Source organism: Indicator indicator, chromosome 14 (genome assembly GCF_027791375.1).
Source record: "Indicator indicator isolate 239-I01 chromosome 14, UM_Iind_1.1, whole genome shotgun sequence".
Lineage (NCBI taxonomy): Eukaryota > Metazoa > Chordata > Aves > Piciformes > Indicatoridae > Indicator > Indicator indicator.
In genome coordinates, this window is record NC_072023.1 from 7828083 (window position 1) to 7846741 (window position 18659).

Below are 18659 nucleotides of genomic sequence, written 5' to 3' on the forward strand. Positions count from 1 at the left end.
TACCTGAAGGGACGTTGGAACGAGGAGGGGGCCAGCCCCTTCTCCTTGGTGGCAAGCGACAGGACTAGAGGAAAAAGGTTTCAACCTGCACCAGGGGAGGTTCAGGCTGGATGCTAGGAAATACTTCTTCACAGAGAGGGTTATCAACATTGGAATGGTCTGCCCAGAGCAACAGTGCAGTCACTGTCCCTGGAGGTGTTTAAGCAGTGTGAGGACCAGGCAGTTAGGGACATGGTTTAGTGTTGACCCTTCAGTGCTGGGTTGAGGGTTGGACTGGATGATCTTTGAGGTCTCTCCCAACAGGCTTCTCTGATTCTGTGAAACCTGCCAGTGGCAAGGACTGCTTGTCACAAGACTTAAACAAGGCTTGTCTCCCACAAGGAGATTTAATGCCTCAAAATAGAGATTAGTGTGATTACTTCCGTGATGAATAGGGTGAATTTTATCCAAATCTAAAAACATTATCAGCACTGCAATTCTGCTTCCATACCAAAAAACCCAAAACCCTATCATGCCTGCTGCACTTTTCCTATGCTTTTCTCTATCAGTTTCTTTTACTCATACCTACTTGCTATCACATTTAAGGAACTGCAATGTTCTGATTCATTACTACTGCATATGTTGTGGTATTTGATTGCAGTAGACTATCTGTTTTGTCTTGAACATAACCCTTGCTTTTTAGTTTAGCTTATTAAATACATTTGTAAAAGTGATCACCTTTGTAAAAGAAAAGCTAGTGCTCAAATACCCCAAAAGCATTCACTGAATTTTAGGATACTGTTCTCTTGGTTGCTCTGTCTGAAAGTTGTTGGACTTTGCTCATCTCTGCAGCTTGTCAAGGGAAGAGGGAAATGCTCAACCCTTCCAACGCTCAGGTCAACTAGGCATCTGGAATTGCACAGCAGGAGTTGATGCATTCAAAACCACCCCCTTAATGCCATACCAGGATTGTTTAGACTGAACAGGAGAACAACATTTCAAAAGAACATCCTGCTCAAAAGCTAAAAACCATTTCAAACAGAAAACCAAAACTAAGCATACCAGGCAGAAATCATTCAAAATAGCTGTAATTCTTCAAGAAAATAAACACTCTTCACCCCAAGAGATTGCCAATGCAATCCACAAATCGTGAATTAAGTTCACTCACTTGGTATTTCTGGTATCCTGTTCGGCTTCATCAGAGGGGGATGCAGAAGTACTGGGCAGGGGCCACACACTGCTGTAGTTGCTCCCTGGTGTGTTTTAAAGGATTGCAGCTGCTCCTTTAGCTTCTCTTGCTAAAACAGACCAGCACTTTAATTAAGAAGTGCTACTATGAGCTCTTTTCTTGCCACAGCCTCACTGAGAATAACTTTCCTGGACACCTCTGGTATGGGTTAGCCAAGCTGGCAAGCCTAAATGTTAAAATCTGATATCTGTGTCCTTTGACCTCAGCTTTACCCTGGAGGGTACCTCATTTGGCTGCTGCTTTCCCTGCCTCTGATTCTGTTCCTTCACCTAACAACGAAATCCATCCTCCAGTGCTTTTCAGCAGTGCACAGCAGGTTAGGAGCTGAAGCAACAACTGCCCAATTAAAATAAAAATGTCAGATGTGCAGAAGGCAAACTGAAATCTTTCTGGGCTATCAGGGCAAATGCCTTCAGACTTATGCAATTAGCTGAAGGATAATTGATGACCACAGGCAATCAGCCTGCAGTTGTGGGTCTTGTGCAAGAAATGTGGTAGGGCATATCATTCTCTTGCTTGATTCTCTCTGAGTCACCTTTGTCACCTCCTGAAGTGCTGAGGGTTTCCTTAGAATTTCCCCTAAATTACTAGATGAAATCATAAAACACTTAGAAGAGTCAAAGCAGTGGCTACAAGTGTCCTACCACTCCCAGTGTCTCTGTAAATTATGGTAGATGAAGAATGGTAAAAGTTCTTTAGCTGGTTGTGGAGGGGAAAGGAATCCTTCGGTTAAGAGCAGTAGCCCTAATGATTTATTACAGTGAGACTAATAAGACAGGTAAAGGCAGTTGTGGGAAGATTTGAGGAGAGAGAGAAATCATGCCAGAAAAAGAAACTCTTATTCTGGAGTACCAATGGCTATCCAAAGAACTTTCCTGAAACAACTGCCGTGGTACAACAACACTAGGGAAAGCTCTTCATTCAAACAAGCCCTTCATTTTTCCTCTCCCTTCTACTTTCCACTCTTCATTTACCTTTCTCTTTAGAATGAGAACTTGCTAAGGCCTGAGTTTTCTTCTGCTGTGACTTTGTCTATACTTCACAAAACTGATGTGTTTAGTTGCTTATATTCTAAATTAAGACAGATACTGCATAGTCAATTCCCAATGGAATTTTTACCTTGATGTAGCTGCTTGAGGTATCTTCCAGGCAAGTGTATTTTCTTGACCACAACTAGCCACACTGTCATAATATCACCCATACTTTCTCTTCCCTGAGATTCCACACTGAAGAATATACCTCGAGTAAACCACTTGAATATTAAAGCACTGCTTGTTTTTGGCAATGAAGACATAACCTCTGTCAATGCAGAGCATCCAGTGTCAACATTGTGTGAAATTCAGTTGAAGCCTTTCTGTAAAAGAGCTAATTAATAATAAAGCTGAGGATGCTTAAAGATTTGACCCTCAGAAACCCTGGAGATTTCAGAAAATATTTCTAAACTCATTCAGCAGCTGCAATTATTAGTGAATGATTAATTTCTAGAGACATCATCTTGTGGTTGTTTCAACCCCGTTTCCCACAGTGACCTCAACAGTCAAAGGGAGCAAATCAAAACAGTCTTGAAAAGCAGTTAAGAAAATAAAAATTAAATTAAGTAATATTTATTATGGAGGTACTTGTGAAGCCTGTGTACTTAGAGCTGATTTGAATTTTGCATTTAAAATAAGGATTCAGTGGTGCTATATAGGAGAAGCAGGCACTCATTAAGAATTACAGCACTAATTGTAAGGGCACCTAATGAATTTCCTAAGTACAACTATTAACCAATTGATTAAGTAAAATTAGCCTTAAATATGGGGTCTTTAACACTTGGGGTTTGATCTTTTGTTTGTTTTTATAGCCTTGATAATGAATCAATTAATCCAGCATTTTATTCTACTTAAAGATCACAAAAGCCTGGCATTGACAACATAGGAAGATTTTTTCCCAAGATTTTTTTTAACTTCTCTGATACTTGTTACAAAAATTTTCCTGTCAATGCCCCCCTGCCCAGTGTTTCATTTATTCCTTCAGAATATGCTACAAATGGAACTTTCAAGATACCTGAGCTGCCCACCTCCTGACAGGCCCTTTCAAAATGTTCATCACTTTACACCCAGATTCTGGGTAGACAGAAGCACCTCCAGCATCTTTCGACAGGACACTTGGTTGTCACTTACATTGGCACAGAGGGAAGCAGCTGCTGCTCTGAATGATGAAACTCTGTAACTGTGAGCAGTGCTATCAGCCCCATTGAGAACTGCCTTGTAATACTGGGGGAAGGGAAATCTATTTTCTTGGACGTCATTTAAAGCCGATCTGACAACACAAACGTTCAGAGGGTTTGATTATTGAATGGGCTCCTTACAGCAAAAGGAGAAGACAGCATTAAACCATTTAGGCATGTAGTAGAGGTGTAATTACTTGGGATACAAGAGGTAGCAATATGCACTATATCAAATCAGTAGGCAAAGGATGCAAGTGCCATACATGGCCTTTGCTGAAGGTAATGACATTGTTATGGCAGTGCTTATACAATTCTGAGCAATGTCTATTCATCCCCTTCTATAATGAATGTCAAAGTACTTAATGACTTCAGTGAATTAAAGTTCACCTTCTGTTCAACATGGGAAAGTATTTTCAGACTAGATTCAGCCCCCTCTGACAGTAAATAGGGGTAACTTCTGTTTTGCTTTGATGGATTTAATTTCAGAGATCTGTTACATCATTAGGATTACCAAGAAAGGAGAAGCCAAGCACATAATGGTTCAACGACGGCATTATTTCTGTCAGTGTAATGATAATACAGCTTGAAACTTGATAATACAGCTTGAAACTGTAAACCAATCACCCTGATAGAAAGTGTTTGTTTCACCTCTGTGTAGAGCTCTGCACACTTGGTTGTTAGAGTTCAGTCACTGTCCTCAGAAGCTTTCTGTTTTGACCACTACTTTGGGACCATAAAGGGCACCACAGACAAATAATCTGATGTGGCACAGCAAATGCTGTGTACAGCCAGACAGAATACTCCCAGTATTTTGCTTTTATACACTATACCCTTCTGCATGAAAAACTATTACCAGGGCACATTCAAGCACAGAGACAACTACAGGAGTTTGTCCCTATCCTAGGTTAATCCCTGCTTAGACATCGAGGGTTATGGAGTGCTCCTTCTGTGCCAGCCCTCAGCTGTAGCTTGGAATGACCACGACCTGGAAGCATAATGTTATTTATGTAGCTATTTTTTTAAAAGTAAAAAAAGGAATGCCAGGGCTCTGGGGATTAAAGTTTGTACTCTAGGGGTTACTGGTGGGTTTCTCAGGAGATAACAAAAAATAATTGGGGAACTAGAACAAGAGTCTAGAGAGTGTAAGGCATACAGTGCCTCAGGGAAAAAAAATGGCACGTAATTAGTACTGTACTCTGCTCCAAAAAGATAAAGCTGTGTGTAAAAAAAGGTTACAGAGTTAGGTAGAGGGGAGAAGGATGGATTTGGAGCTCCAAGAGGGAGAAAAAGAAAAAAAGAGCTTCATCATATATTGGTGCATGCTGTTCATTTAGGCATTTGAATAATTTCCTTTCATCTCATAATATTTTGCAGTGCTGACCTGTGATCTTAATGCCTGGATAATGTGTCCGTCCTTTCCTCAATGGGTAGTCTGCCCTGCTTAGATGTTATTTGAATGGTGCTTTTGCACAGCTCTCTAATCAGTAGAATATTTAACAACCAGAAGGCAGCTACATGGAGAACTCAGACCCTTTTCTTCATTCCCATCCATTTGAAATCCTTCTAGAAACCATATTCGCAGCAACTACACTTCAGAGACAGCATTCTGGGCTAAAGCCAAAAGAAAAGAAAGATGTCATACCTTTCACCCAGATTAGCCAGATAGATGAGTTTGACATCCACAGGACAGTAGTGACCAAATATCAGAAGCCTTTGGGTAAAGCATCAAACCACTAGAATGACTATATCAAAGGAATCAGTTTGTACCTTGAAGCATGAAAACTGTAGTACATCCACTGATTAGCCTAGCTAATATCTAATTACGTTAGCTAATCCTACTCATGTTTGTATGAGTCTCTCTCTCCCCCCACCCTCTCTTTTAAAAAAAGTGTTTATTTGAAATCATATTTAAAATTAAACTGTCACTATAAAATGCAAAAACAAGGCAGCCTTGTCTAGTGATGAAAAAAAAGTTTCAAGAATCCAGTTTCTGAGCTCGGCTTAGCTAAATATTTGCTGCGAATTCCTAGGCAAGTCACTTCACCTCTATCTGCTCTAGGACACATCCAAATAGTACAGAGTAGTCATACAAGGAGATATTTCAGTGGAATGGGGTACCAGGAGCAATAAAACTGCCTTCTCAGGAGGCATTTTTGCAGACTACCAAGTTAGTTAAGCTAGCATGGCCTTAGTGCTTCTGTCATCTCAATGCTGGTACAATTCATGTATGTGGGCCCAATTACAGTTATAAAGTGAGAGCATTCATCCTCACCTGTCTTAAAGGCAAATGGGCAAAATACCCATCAATAGGCAAAAAAAAAATTTTCATCTTCATGTGAACACATGAAGATGAAAGGTTCATAAAGGAAAGGCAAAGTTGCTGCCATATAAACCCTGATGGTAAAATACTTCCTTCCTATATGACCAAACATAAAAAGAATGGTGGAAAACTAAGCTGAAAAGACTAAGAAGTCTCCTTCAGGGGAGATGCAAAATAAAGATTTTTTGAAAGCTATCTAGGGATTTATGGATACCATTTGAGCTGACTGGAATACGGCTTGCAGCCAGCCCTGAGTGTGAGTTCAAGCGTGTAACCACCATTATGTTGTGTATAGCAGTTTGAGCAACTGCAAGAAGACAGAAGAGCTACATTCCTCTTAAACCAAAGCCAAAACCAGACTCTGGAGAGAAAGGTAGAGGAAGACAACGCTTCATTATATTGTAAAAAGTAAAATGAGCCCCAAAGACATAGGCATAGCAATACTTCATTACTGGTAAAACACAGGGCGTTTTCTCAGCCACAGTGGGTAGGCTCTTCTGACTAATAATCATAGTCTGAACTTGCCAGGGAGTGTATTTCATGGCATATGTGTTACAGCTCCACTAAGAGGAGATTTTGAAGTGAAAATACTGTTAAGGGAGAAAACATAGTGAAAGGAATGAAGATCATTTTCATTATGTCAGGCAGTAAAAATAAACCAAAGGAGACTGCCTGCAGCAGTAGTCCCAGACCTGTGGCTTAATAGCAACCTCTTCCCTGCCAAACTTTCAGATATTGCTTGTGGCCATGGAGAGCTGCTGTCAAGCTGCAAACTGAGGGGGAGGGCAAAGTATAACATTGCACAGAGAGCACTCACTGCTGTTGCCTTTGAATCAGCAAAAGTGGAGGGCACTGTTGTGTGGTTGCAAGAAGAGAAGGTAAGTTTGGGAAAGAAAAAAAGAAGAAATTCTGTGTGATTAAGTGAAGTTCGAGGAAGAAAGTGATGTCTTTTATAGAGTCTTTATATTCCATGGGATGTGATGTCTTTATAGAGCAATGGGTATAACTCATAAAAACCAGACAAGCTTGCAGACGCATTATACCCTCTGCAAACTAATGTAAGAAGGTTGAAGAGATCAGGACAGATGGCTAACTTGAGCAGCAGAACCCTGGTTCTCTGGGAGCTGTGAAAAATGATATATTGTGAAAGATCAGTTTTTACTTTGCCTAGGCAGATCCCTCAGTCTCAACAATTTTAGGAGATGTGTGTAGAAGGGAGTGGTAGAGATGAAAATAACTTCATAATCCAGACTATCCACACAGTATCTGTGTGATCCAGACAATAAAGAGAAGTTTAGATGTGTATGTTTCACGTTGTTCATCCATCCATCCATCCATCTCCAGGTTATTCTGCTTTCTTAATAAAAATGAGAATGACAGACAGTGCTATTGTGTGCTTAATGTCTTATCTGTGTTGATTGTCAGGTTTGGACACAAGAGATAGAAGGAAGTATCACTAGATAGGAAAGTAAGAGGAACTGCCTCGCTGGGACATCAACCTCATCACTGAGCTACTGCTAAGGGATCTTGTTTTCTCAGTATCATTTCAGCAACTCATCTCACCATCACATCACAGCCAGGGTTTATGTTCTATTCAGAAACTTGGGAGCAGAGGCTAAAGCATGGGCCTCTCTCTCCTTCCACTTACAAGTGGATGGCTGCTACAGCATTCCATGCCAAAACATAACTGGTGGGCAACTCTTTTTCATCCCCAAACCCATCTCCTCCTGCCATGCTTGTTATTAAACAGCCATTATTAAACCTTTCTTCTCCAGACAAATACAAATGCAACAGCTTCTCCCACTGCTGCTGAAGAGAGCTTAGATAGTTATTTCTAAGAAAATGTTGTGCTGAAAGGCTGCCACTAAATGCCATCTCGGAGACTGATTCTTCTTTGCTCACAGGTTAACTGCAAGTATTATGAACTTTCTTTGTGCACACAAACACACATGAAACTCAAACTGACCTTGTCATACAGCTCTGTAGCACTCCACTCTAAAGAAATGTCTTGCAACAATACTGTACATTAGATACACAATGCATCAAAAATCTTTACAAGACCATTCAAAAGCAATTGAAGATAAATTACAGTCATGCCTGGCCCCTAAGATCCCACCACATTCCACAGAAGACACCAAAAGGAGGGTCAGTGATGCCAGATCTACAGCTGCCAGAAGCATTTTCCTTTCTAGGCATCTTGGCCCAGACAGTATGATGACTCTGGGTGTTTGAAAAACACAATAGTCTCATCTCTGTCAGAGCAACATTAAAGTTTCAGGGAAATCTGAACATCCCTTTGCTTTGTTCTTCTGACTGAAAGAAAAAAAAATCCCTATTTATTATTTTCTTTACTTTGTTCTAATAAATAGCCTTCCTCTGAGCACAGTCCTCATCTCCCATTGACAAGGAGAACCTGATGCACCTGCAGTGGAAATGCAAACACACTAAAGCTTGACCCTTGCTGCTGTTACTTTCTTAACCCTGCAGAAAATGTGATGCTGAATTAGCCAACGCATCTACCCTTAGGACTTCATAGTGAAAGAGCAAGCAGATGAGCGGATCTGTACCTTTGAGGCAGGTGGTTGCACTCTTGTTTCAGGATCTGTGCTGTGACAAAGCAGTGGGAAGTGGCACAATTCTTGTAACACTCTCCTCCTGTCTTCAGTGCAAGTGCTTAGCAAGGGCTGAGTCTGAGGAGCTATGCAGGACACACAAGACTTCACCATAGCATTTTCCCCTATCCCTCATGACATGTAGCCAATCAAGCCAGCAGGGTGCAAACCACAAACCATACAGGAACTCACAGGCAAGGTAGCTTTACTGAGCTGGGTGTGGAACTCAGTGTGGCTTTGTTCTCTTACTGCAAGGGTTACAGCTGCTCTACAGTAGTTTCTTTGAAACGCTACAGCTGGGTTACTGCACTAAGCTGTCTCCCTAGGGCCACAAAAATGATCAGAGGGCTGAAGCACCTCTTCTATGAAAACAGGCTGAAGGAGCTTGGGTTGTTCAGCCTGGAGACGAGAAGGCTCTGGGGAGAACTTAGAACAGCATTTCAATATCTGAAGGGGACCTACAACAAGCAAGCTGTGGTGGGACTGTTTAGAGGGACTTGTAGTGACAGGACGAGGGGGAATGGTTTGAAACTGGAGCAGGGTAGATGTAGGCTGGACATCAGGAGGAAGTTCTTCACAATGAGGGTAGTGAAATACTGGAATGGGTTGCCCAGAGAGGTGGTGGAGGCCACATCTCTGGAGACATTCAAGGTCAAACTTGAGCAACCTGTCTAGTTAAATATGACTCTGCTCACTGCAGGGTTGTTGGACAAGATGACCTCTGAGGGTCCCTTCCCACCCAATGCATTCTATGATTCTATGGCTCTGAGAGTTCCTCTTCCCACCGCTACAGAAAATGGCAGGGGTCTCCCATCCCTCACAACAGGGGCTGGAAGGCAGGGAGGGGTGGGACTTGATGTGTGACTGACAGCTGCTTTGAATGCAAGGATTCTATGGGGGAAGGGAAGGCTGGTTGAAGGCATTCTGGTTGGCTTAAGAGAGAAAAGAGGTGGGTATTTGCAGGTGATTGACAGCAGTTTCAATCTCCCAGGTTACCCAATGTCACTGCTGGTCAGGCTTCCTGGAGTAAGGAGGTGCAGGGATGAGGGCCACAGAGAGGGCTGGTCCTGGCAGTGCGAGCCCATTTGTGTGTCCTCACCTACATCAACCCCACTTGGAATTAATTCCACACACTAGAACAAGAGTCACTCCTGCCCTGCCCTCAGTCTGTCCCTGCTGGGGCTTGGCTTCCATAAAGGCTGCTTTCCTCCCACTTTTATTCCCTGCCCTCAGAGCTCTAGTCCCTCCTCCTGCTTGAAGGGTGCCCAGCAGGGCCCCCGGGGGAGATGGGGCATAGGTGGTAGGAAATTTGGTTGCTACTGGAGAGCAGAAAGGCCCTTTAGGGAATGCAGCCCTTGCCTTGGCCTGTGGGGTGCCTGCAGCTGTTAATACCAGGCATTTCAGAGACAAGTAAAGAAGAATCAACACCATGTGAAATTTCTCCCTCTTGCCCTCATGAAGACCACTTAAAATCTTAGCCTAAAAGCATAATCTGAATTCTGTCTGGTAGACTGGAAAGGACCATTTCCTGCAGCTGAAATAGATTAATAAATTATCAAGTTTGTGAGACCCATGTGCTCTGACTTCTTGAAGCCACTTTTCTTGACTTTGTACTTGTCTGAGGGTCTGGATGGGACTTGATTTCTTTGAGTATGGTTCAGAGCCTGGCCAAATGGTCTGTGCTTTTTCCAGCCTGCTGCCCAAAAGCAGCAGAAAAACCCAAATGTTTTAGCTTCTAATTCTTGTTAACTTTGAAGAAAAAGCAGCCAGCCAGCTCAGGTTCCATCTGTGTCCTTCCAAAAACCACAGGTGTTAGAGACAAAAATGGGCAAAATTTTAGCAATAATATTGAAATATCTAATACTCAAAACAGTATTCTTAATAGTATATTTTGTCCAAAAAGTTAGAAAAGGATTAAGCTGCTTTGTAATTTCTATTAAATTACTCTTTTGCTATTTGTAATGATTTAAGTACATCCAATATGAGATGTTCTGATTTCCAACTTCTAACAGCTCTTTTTCTCCAAATTTACTTTCCGTTGAATAAAAAGGTAAAACCACCTTAAATAATAAAGAATATTTTTGGGGAAAAATACAACTTTCTATTTGGCCTACAAGTATTCAACTATTCAGCCAGTTTTTTGTTGCTGTTGTTGTTGCTGTTTTGCATTAGACATGTCAATCTTGCAAGCAAAGAAAAATTGGTTATTTATGCAGCATTGTAGCCCTAATCAGATTGAGTTGGCTCAAGAACAGAGGCACAGAATGCACAAATTTAAAGCTGATGTCTAACACGAAGACCTAAACAGTGTTCAGCTTTATTTATATGACATCATTTGTCTGACATTAACTGACAAACAAAAGCACAAGACAGGAAATTAATTCATGGCTACATCCCGGCTCCAGGCCTTTATAGTCTCAGTGGCTCAATTTGAATAATATTTAAATTCAAACTTCTACCCAATGTTATATTTCAAGGTGGGTTTGTTTGGGTTTTTTGGTTGTTTGTTTGTTTGGGGTGGTTTTTTGTTTTGTTTTTTGGGGGGTTTGGTGTTTGTTTTGGTTTTTTGTTTTTTTTTTTTTGCTTTTGTGTGAGAGGTTTTGAATCATAGAATCATAGAATCAAGAAGGTTGGAAGAGACCTCAAAGATCATCGAGTCCAACCTGTCACCCTACACCTCATGACTATCTAAACCATGGCACCAAGTGCCACGTCCAATCCCCTCTTGAACACCTCCAGGGATGGTGACTCCACCACCTCCCTGGGCAGCCCATTCCAATGGCCAACCACTCTCTCTGTGAAGAACTTTCTCCTCACCTCCAGCCTAAACCTCCCCTGGTGCAGCTTGAGACTGTGTCCTCTTGTTCTGGTGCTGGTTGCCTGGGAGAAGAGACCAACCCCCTCCTGGCTACAACCTCCCTTCAGGTAGTTGTAGACAGCAATGAGGTCTCCCCTGAGCCTCCTCTTCTCCAGGCTAAACAGTCCCAGCTCCCTCAGCCTCTCCTCATAGGGCTTGTGCTCAAGGCCTCTCCCCAGCCTCGTTGCCCTTCTCTGGACATGCTCCAGCAATTCAACATCTTTCCTAAACTGAGGGGCCCAGAACTGGACACAGTACTCAAGGTGTGGCCTAACCAGTGCTGTGTACAGGGGTACAATGACCTCCCTGCTCCTGCTGGCCACACTATTCCTGATGCAGGCCAGGATGCCATTGGCTCTCTTGGCCACCTGGGCACACTGCTGGCTCATGTTCAGCCTACTCTCAACCAGTACCCCCAGGTCCCTTTCTACCTGGCTGCTCTCCAGCCACTCTGACCCCAGCCTGTAGCTCTGCATGGGGTTGTTGTGGGCAAAGTGCAGCCCCTGGCACTTGGATTTGTTGAATGCCATCCTGTTGGACTCTGCCCATCTGTCCAGCCTGTCAAGGTCCCTCTGCAGAGCCCTTCTAACAGATCAACACCTGCTCCCAGCTTGGTGTCATCTGCAAATTTACTGATGATGGACTCAATCCCCTCATCCAGCTCATCAATAAAGATATTGAACAGGATGGGGCCCATCACTGATCCCTGAGGGACACCACTAGTCACAAGCTGCCAGCTGGACGTGGCACCATTCACAATTTGTTTTGTTTTGTTTTTCTGTTTGGTTTTGCTTTTATTTTTTGGTCAAAGTAGGATGATTTAGGGTAATAAATTGGTTTAGTTACGGTTCAACTATTTTGATGTGTTTTTAACCCTAGCATATCCTTTCCTTCTAGTGCCTTAGAGTACTGGATGGATAAATAACCACATCTGACCATTAAAATTTGTCAGTGCAGGTAATAGGTCCTATATAGCAATGCCCCTAAAATACTTACGTTATAATGCCATGTCACTGTGGCACATTCTTTTTTACACTTCTGAAGTATTCCTGAGCAAGGTTTATGTTGTTCTTTTTTAAAGTACAGAATTTCAAGCTGTCACTCTTGAACTTTTCACTATGTACTAAAAGCCAAGAAACAGAAGAAAGCATGGCATACCCACCAAAAGCCTTGGCCTACTAAAAATCAAACCAAGTGGGGACTAAGGGAAACAGGGGTACTAATTTTTCTGTTAAAGCAAGTTGTGCTTGGAGGAGGATTAGCTAATCAACTTGCAAAACAAAGCAATGTCACAGTGCAACTCTGACACAGGAAGAGATAGAAATGTACAAAGGCAAAAGAGGAGTCTCATGATTGAAGTTTTCAATAGCTTCATTGAAACACATGATAAAATCAGTTTCTCTCAGCAGGAGAGACAGATAAAAATGGACTCCATTTGAAGTGCAAACAACAAAGAGACACGGAGTTGTAAAATGTGCAGCACCCTCCTCATAAAGATACCCACTTTCTCTCAGTTCCAAGTGTTTGCAACTGTCTCTCCCTGTGAAATCTTAATTAAAGCAATATATTTCCCATCTAAGTCATTTGAAGATGTGTGTAGTTTGATAAAAAGGTTAATTAGCTCTATTCTTAAAAACATTAAAAAGGTATCATTTTGATCTTTTGCTTGAAATTCATGCTTATCCTTGCATTAAAAATAGCCCTCAATCTGGACTGTGGTAGCTAGCAGACAGGAGAGGGATGCTCAGAAGTGGGGCTGTGGGGAGGGAGTTTGCATGGAAACCAAACGTTTATTAGGAGTTTTACCTTTTGTTCTCATAAAGTGTATTACAGATTGTCTCCCTTCTTGAGGCTGGGTGTTTGTCAGGGCTTGAAATCAAACTGATACATGAGGAAAGCAGATCCTTCTCTGGCAACTCAGCTGGGAATAGCACATAAATTTACCCAGCCTGATGCTAACTAATAAAAGAAAGGGAGGGGAATAGGAACATCTCATAAAGCTGTGAAATGACAATTCACAGGCATCATTTAAATAATTTGGAGGCTGCATTCCCATTTTATGATATTACTGCATTGACTAAAATGCACCTCCTGTTGAGTATACCAGCTGTGAAAGCTGACAGATTCAAGCCAATTGGTCTAGAAACTGTTGTTACAGTTTATCAAAGCAATTCCCAGCAAATGGAAGCTCTTATTTTAATGCCTTCACCTCTCTGGTCTTGTTTAGAGCCCTTCAACAATCCATAGACAGAAGAGTGCAATAGATTGACAGGAGAAATTTCCTTCCCTTCTCCCTAGTTGCAGCTATTGTCCTTTTGCTATAATGTAAATTTTTTTGGGTCTGACATTTGCATTTGGGTCTTGCTATAGGTGTGATCAAAATGCTAGGTACAGCAGCACAGACTGAAGCTGTGGTTTGATAGTTGATGGTGTTAGGCTACATTTAAACAATCTTACTGGAAAATGAAATTAGCCATTGCTTCTTTTACTTACTAATGCTCTCCATGTTCTTGGTAGGCTTTTTGTTGTGAGACACCTGAATATGGTGCTTTTGACCTATAATAGCCAAAGCAGTTAATTACTATGGCATACATTATGAAGTAGCACCAAGCCACTTTCCTTCTAGCTGGTGTCAAACTGCAGTCTCATGAAAAGGAGAGACTAGGCATATTCTCAGCATTTTGTCCTTGGGTCTATCATAGTTGCTGTATTTTTGGTTAAGGACAGTTGAATGGGACCAAAAGGTTACTGCAGAAAAAAGTCTGTTCTCCCTGTTCATTGATTTTGCTGCTGTGGAGTCCAAATGCTTCATGTAAATGTTTTATGCAAATGAGAAATGGAGAATGAAATTATTTGCCCCTGCTTCTTTCTCCAGATTTTAAAGAAAATGATGATGTCATATTTGAGCTGTTACATTCACAGATTTGTGATGAGTTTTCTGGTTTGGAAGACAGAACAAACACCAAACGACACATTTGCTATCACTACTGACTCTAGATGCAAAATAACTTTTACCTGTGGCACTCAGGAGACACATGAAGAACTTGTAAATAATTATCCTGAGGCCAAAGTAAAAGTCAGAGAAGCAGCCTCTAGCTTTCCTTGGGCTGGTTCACCAGTGTGAGACGTCCATGAGTGGATACACAGTGTGGGTTCTGAGATTAGGGACGTGGTATGTTACAGGCTGAATGACTGCAGTAAGAACTGGAGGCATGTCTGAGAATGCCTCACATGGCTGGATTATTTTACAAATAATGGATCAGAGAAAATCAGACACCAATGCCAACAGGGCTTCTTCAACACTGAGACACTGAAGAATTTTCATTATATAGATAATAGTGGAAGGAATCAAGGATGACTTGAGAAGGCCTTAGTCCTAAGAAGTTTAGAGGGATTATTTAAACTACTTGCTTCAGGAAAGATAGCAAGTAATTACAGCTGCACAAAGAAATCAGGCAAACAGTAAGGAAACTCAAGTTTTCCTTGTTATCTTCAGAGAAAAAAAAAAAAAGTACTTAACAAGTAAGAACTTTGGGAAAATGACATCACTGCTGAATTTCGGTTTACATATCAGTGGAAACATTTTTTAATGTAAAGACAGAATAAGCTGAAAATGGGAAAGAAATTAGCATCTATTTTGCATTTCTGAAAAATTAATGGCTTGAAAATAAACAAGACAAACTAATATTTCCTGGCTATAAAACACATATTAATATAGATTGGGGTTTATATTGCTCTCTCATAGCTATAATTTCCTAGATTTAATGAAGGGAATTGCACTGTAGAAGAGAGACAGAAAGTGTGTATACAAATTCCTAGCTACATGAGTTACTAGTGTGAGGACAGAACAAATAATATGGCTGCTCAAATGATAGCCCAGACAAGCTACTAAGCAGCAGCCCAGGTGTATGCCAGTTAGGAAGCAAGTTCTGAAGCAGTAGGTTTGCTCATTCTGCAGTTCTGACAGAGGCTGCTGGTAGAACCAAGTTGGTTTTGAAGCAAATGTGATTTTGCCAAGAAATTATCCTCAAGATGTCATCATGCACACGAGAACACTACCATAATGTACAGGGTAAAAGCTCCACCTGGCCCAATGTCTTTTAGCCAAGAGTGCCAATAAGATCTACTTACAGGGCAGGAAGAAGAGTAAGCCTTCTCTTGACATTCTTTCCAGCAATTGTTCCCTGCAACAATCTAGGACCCTAATGAGCCAGATTAGGAGGGGGGACAGAGATACCACACACCTTATTGTGGACTTCCAGTACTTTAAAGTGGCATATAAAGAAAGATAGGAACAATCTTCTTAGCAAAGCCTGTGCCACTGGAGTAGGGGTAATGGTTTTAAACTAAAAGAGGGATGATTTAGACTAAGTACAAGGAAGAATTTTTTTTTTACAGTGGGGATGGTGAAACACTGAAACAGGTTGCCCAGAGAGGTGGTAGAAACCCCACCTGTAAGTTCAGGTTAGCCAGGGCTCTGAGCAACCTGATCTGGTTGAAGACAGCACTGCTCAGTGCAGGGGGAGTGGGCTAAATGACCTCTAAATGTCCCTTCCAACCTAAAGCACTCCATAATTTCAGGACATGCAAGGGACACTTACTCTCTGTACATTTGTCTATCTATGTTCTTGCTCTTCACTACACTCTGTGGCAATAAATGCCACAGTTCACTTAATGCATAGTATGAAAGAATACTTCCTTCTTTTTATTATAAACTACTACCCAGGCCTTTTTGATCATGTATCCTTGTTCCTCCTGGAGATGTTGGGTTACACTAACTTAAAGATCTTCAAGTCAGTAGTCTGATGAAGTTTAAAACAAGACTCAACGTTTACCCTCAAACGTCTTTAACACTGACATTTAAGTAATTTTTTTTTCCTATTTTATGATTAATGAAATTGATTGAGAAGTTTTACTGCTTAAGAAACCTGTAACAGCATATCAAAGCTGTTATCTTTATTTTCAGTATCATGCCTGTTTTTAGCTCTGAACCTGTAAGAAGTTGTTGATAATTACTAACATCTTCATAAGCAAAAGGAAATAAAAATACCAATCCATTAATAACAGAAAGTCCACATTATAAAGACGATTATTCATATAATGATATAAATTATTTCACCTGCCAGGAATCCCTGCAGAGAACCTGAATGTAAGAGGGGCCATGGAAAGTGCATTTCCAATTGCTCATCCTCTTGTAGGGCGTTTCCTCTTGCACATTACTGACCCTGATGGAAGAACAACTCTCATTCTATTCTTGCTCATCTGGTAACTACCATCAGTAGGAGAGGAATTGTGTGTTTTAGATATTGTCATCCTGCATATGATATGAGAACCCCTATGACTTTCTAAGGAAAAGAAAGAGCAGCAGAGTTTTCATTCAAAATGAAATCAAGGTAGCTGTTGCCTATATCTTTCTATATGATAGACTTTCTAATATGAAAGACTGAAATATTCTGCAACAGTTATCAGAAAGTCAAATCCAGAGAAACAATCTTCTTGTTCTTCTCTCTTCTACACTGAAAATACAGCACTCTTAATTAAAGCTAGGGTTGTTTACACAGGACACAGAATTGCTCACCAATTCAATTTGTGTTCTGGGGAATAGATAGATGGATTACAGTATTATGTATAAAACTTATTCCTGCTGTAGTGATCCATGAAATTGCAGTTAATTTTGCTGAAATGGACCATTATATTTTTAAGTAGAAGTGCAAAAAAATGAGAAAGAGGAGGTAAACTGCTAGGAGCTGAACTTCAAATACAAGATTAAATTATTAGTAGGAGTGAAGCACTGCTGGGAACAGCATGAGCTGCTAGATGAAGCCACTGACCTGTTGGCTTTCAGACACAATCAAGTACCCACCTCGCCATACGAAATGAGATGAATTATTGGTGGTGATGGGCCTGTCACATTGCACAGTCATGTCCCCAAGTGATGCATGTGAAAGTGAATTCCCACTGATATAAGCTCCATGCAGCTCCTGCTGGCTCTGAGGTGCCAACAACGTGCATCTGCTCTGTGCAATGAAATAATGGCATTGTGATGCTTCTATAGTACAGCTGTGCATACTGATTTGCCTTGATTTTATGCTGATACATGAGATAAATTCAAGGCTGTTTAACGATTATACAAAAATCTGGGGGCTATGAGATTAGCTAAGGCAAACTATACCACGAGAATTTGCATTTAAATGCCCCTGTTTTCCTCTGTCAGCAAAAGATGTCAGATTTCCACCTCATCATCACTGCCTAACTTGAATCTAGTATGTGGTTTAACGTGGTTTCACAACCAGTCAGAAAAAACAACTAACATTTGGTCACTCATTTCTAAGAGGTGTTATCACTGTCTTAACCAGCTATTGCCCTTTACCTGGGTTTTGCTGACTGGCAATATGAACAGTCTTCATCCCATTTGTGAAGTCAAATATTTCAACTTCAAAAGCCCTTTGAAAAGAAATTTGATAGCCATATACTCATCAATGACCAGAAGTAACCACCTGAACTACCACCTGCAACTCCAATTAGTTTGTCCAACAGGTCAGTGTATTTAGGATACCCCAGACCAGAAGGCATCAAGGTGACACTACAGGGATGCTAAAGGCATTATTGGATTCAGTGCTTGAAAAACTGATCAAAAACAGAAACAAGAACTGGAAGAGAAAAATTGATACCATGAGAAGCAGGTCTTAGTACTGTATTTTCAGGTTTATAATTCTGAGAGAGGACAAAGCTAGAGGTCTTTCAATATCTGCAATCTGTCTCCTGAGGCATTCTGTAGCATATGTTAATATCTCTGCTCAGCATACCAAAACTAGGGAAAAAAAAAAATCTGTCTTATCTTTCCTTTCCTATGGTTCCTGACAGCATCAGAAACAGTAATATGACAAACAGGCATCAAGATAACTAAAACATAACTACATGTTGTATCTCCTATATTAAGCTGTGCCCTAAGAGGGCTGCTATGAAAGGCTGTTATATTTCTCTCAGCTGCTACAGAATTTCCCAGTTCAGACAAATTTCGACCTAAACAGCTCAAGCTCAAATTTTAGGAAGATATGTGCTAAAGCTTTAGTCAATTAAAAATGAAAATTCTTTCCATGCTACAAAGTGCTGTCAGTTAAAAATAAATGCTAAAAATCCATACAATCCAAACCCCCAAAACCTCTGGATTTTAGAAAGAGGGGAAAATGGAAGCACTTAGGAACGAAGCAATGGGTCTGTTATAGTAGTCTCTTGTATAGTCACAAATAGAGTTGTACTGTGAGTGTTTAAATCATAGGAAAGATTTCTCTACCTCAGTCTGTTTGTTTATTGTCTTACTCACTATTTGGTACAACCTGGTCTGACCAAAAGATTTCATTCAAAACTGGAATAGCAGTGCAATCCCAAGCACAAACACAGGCTGGGCAGTGACTGGCTGGAAAGCAGCCCTG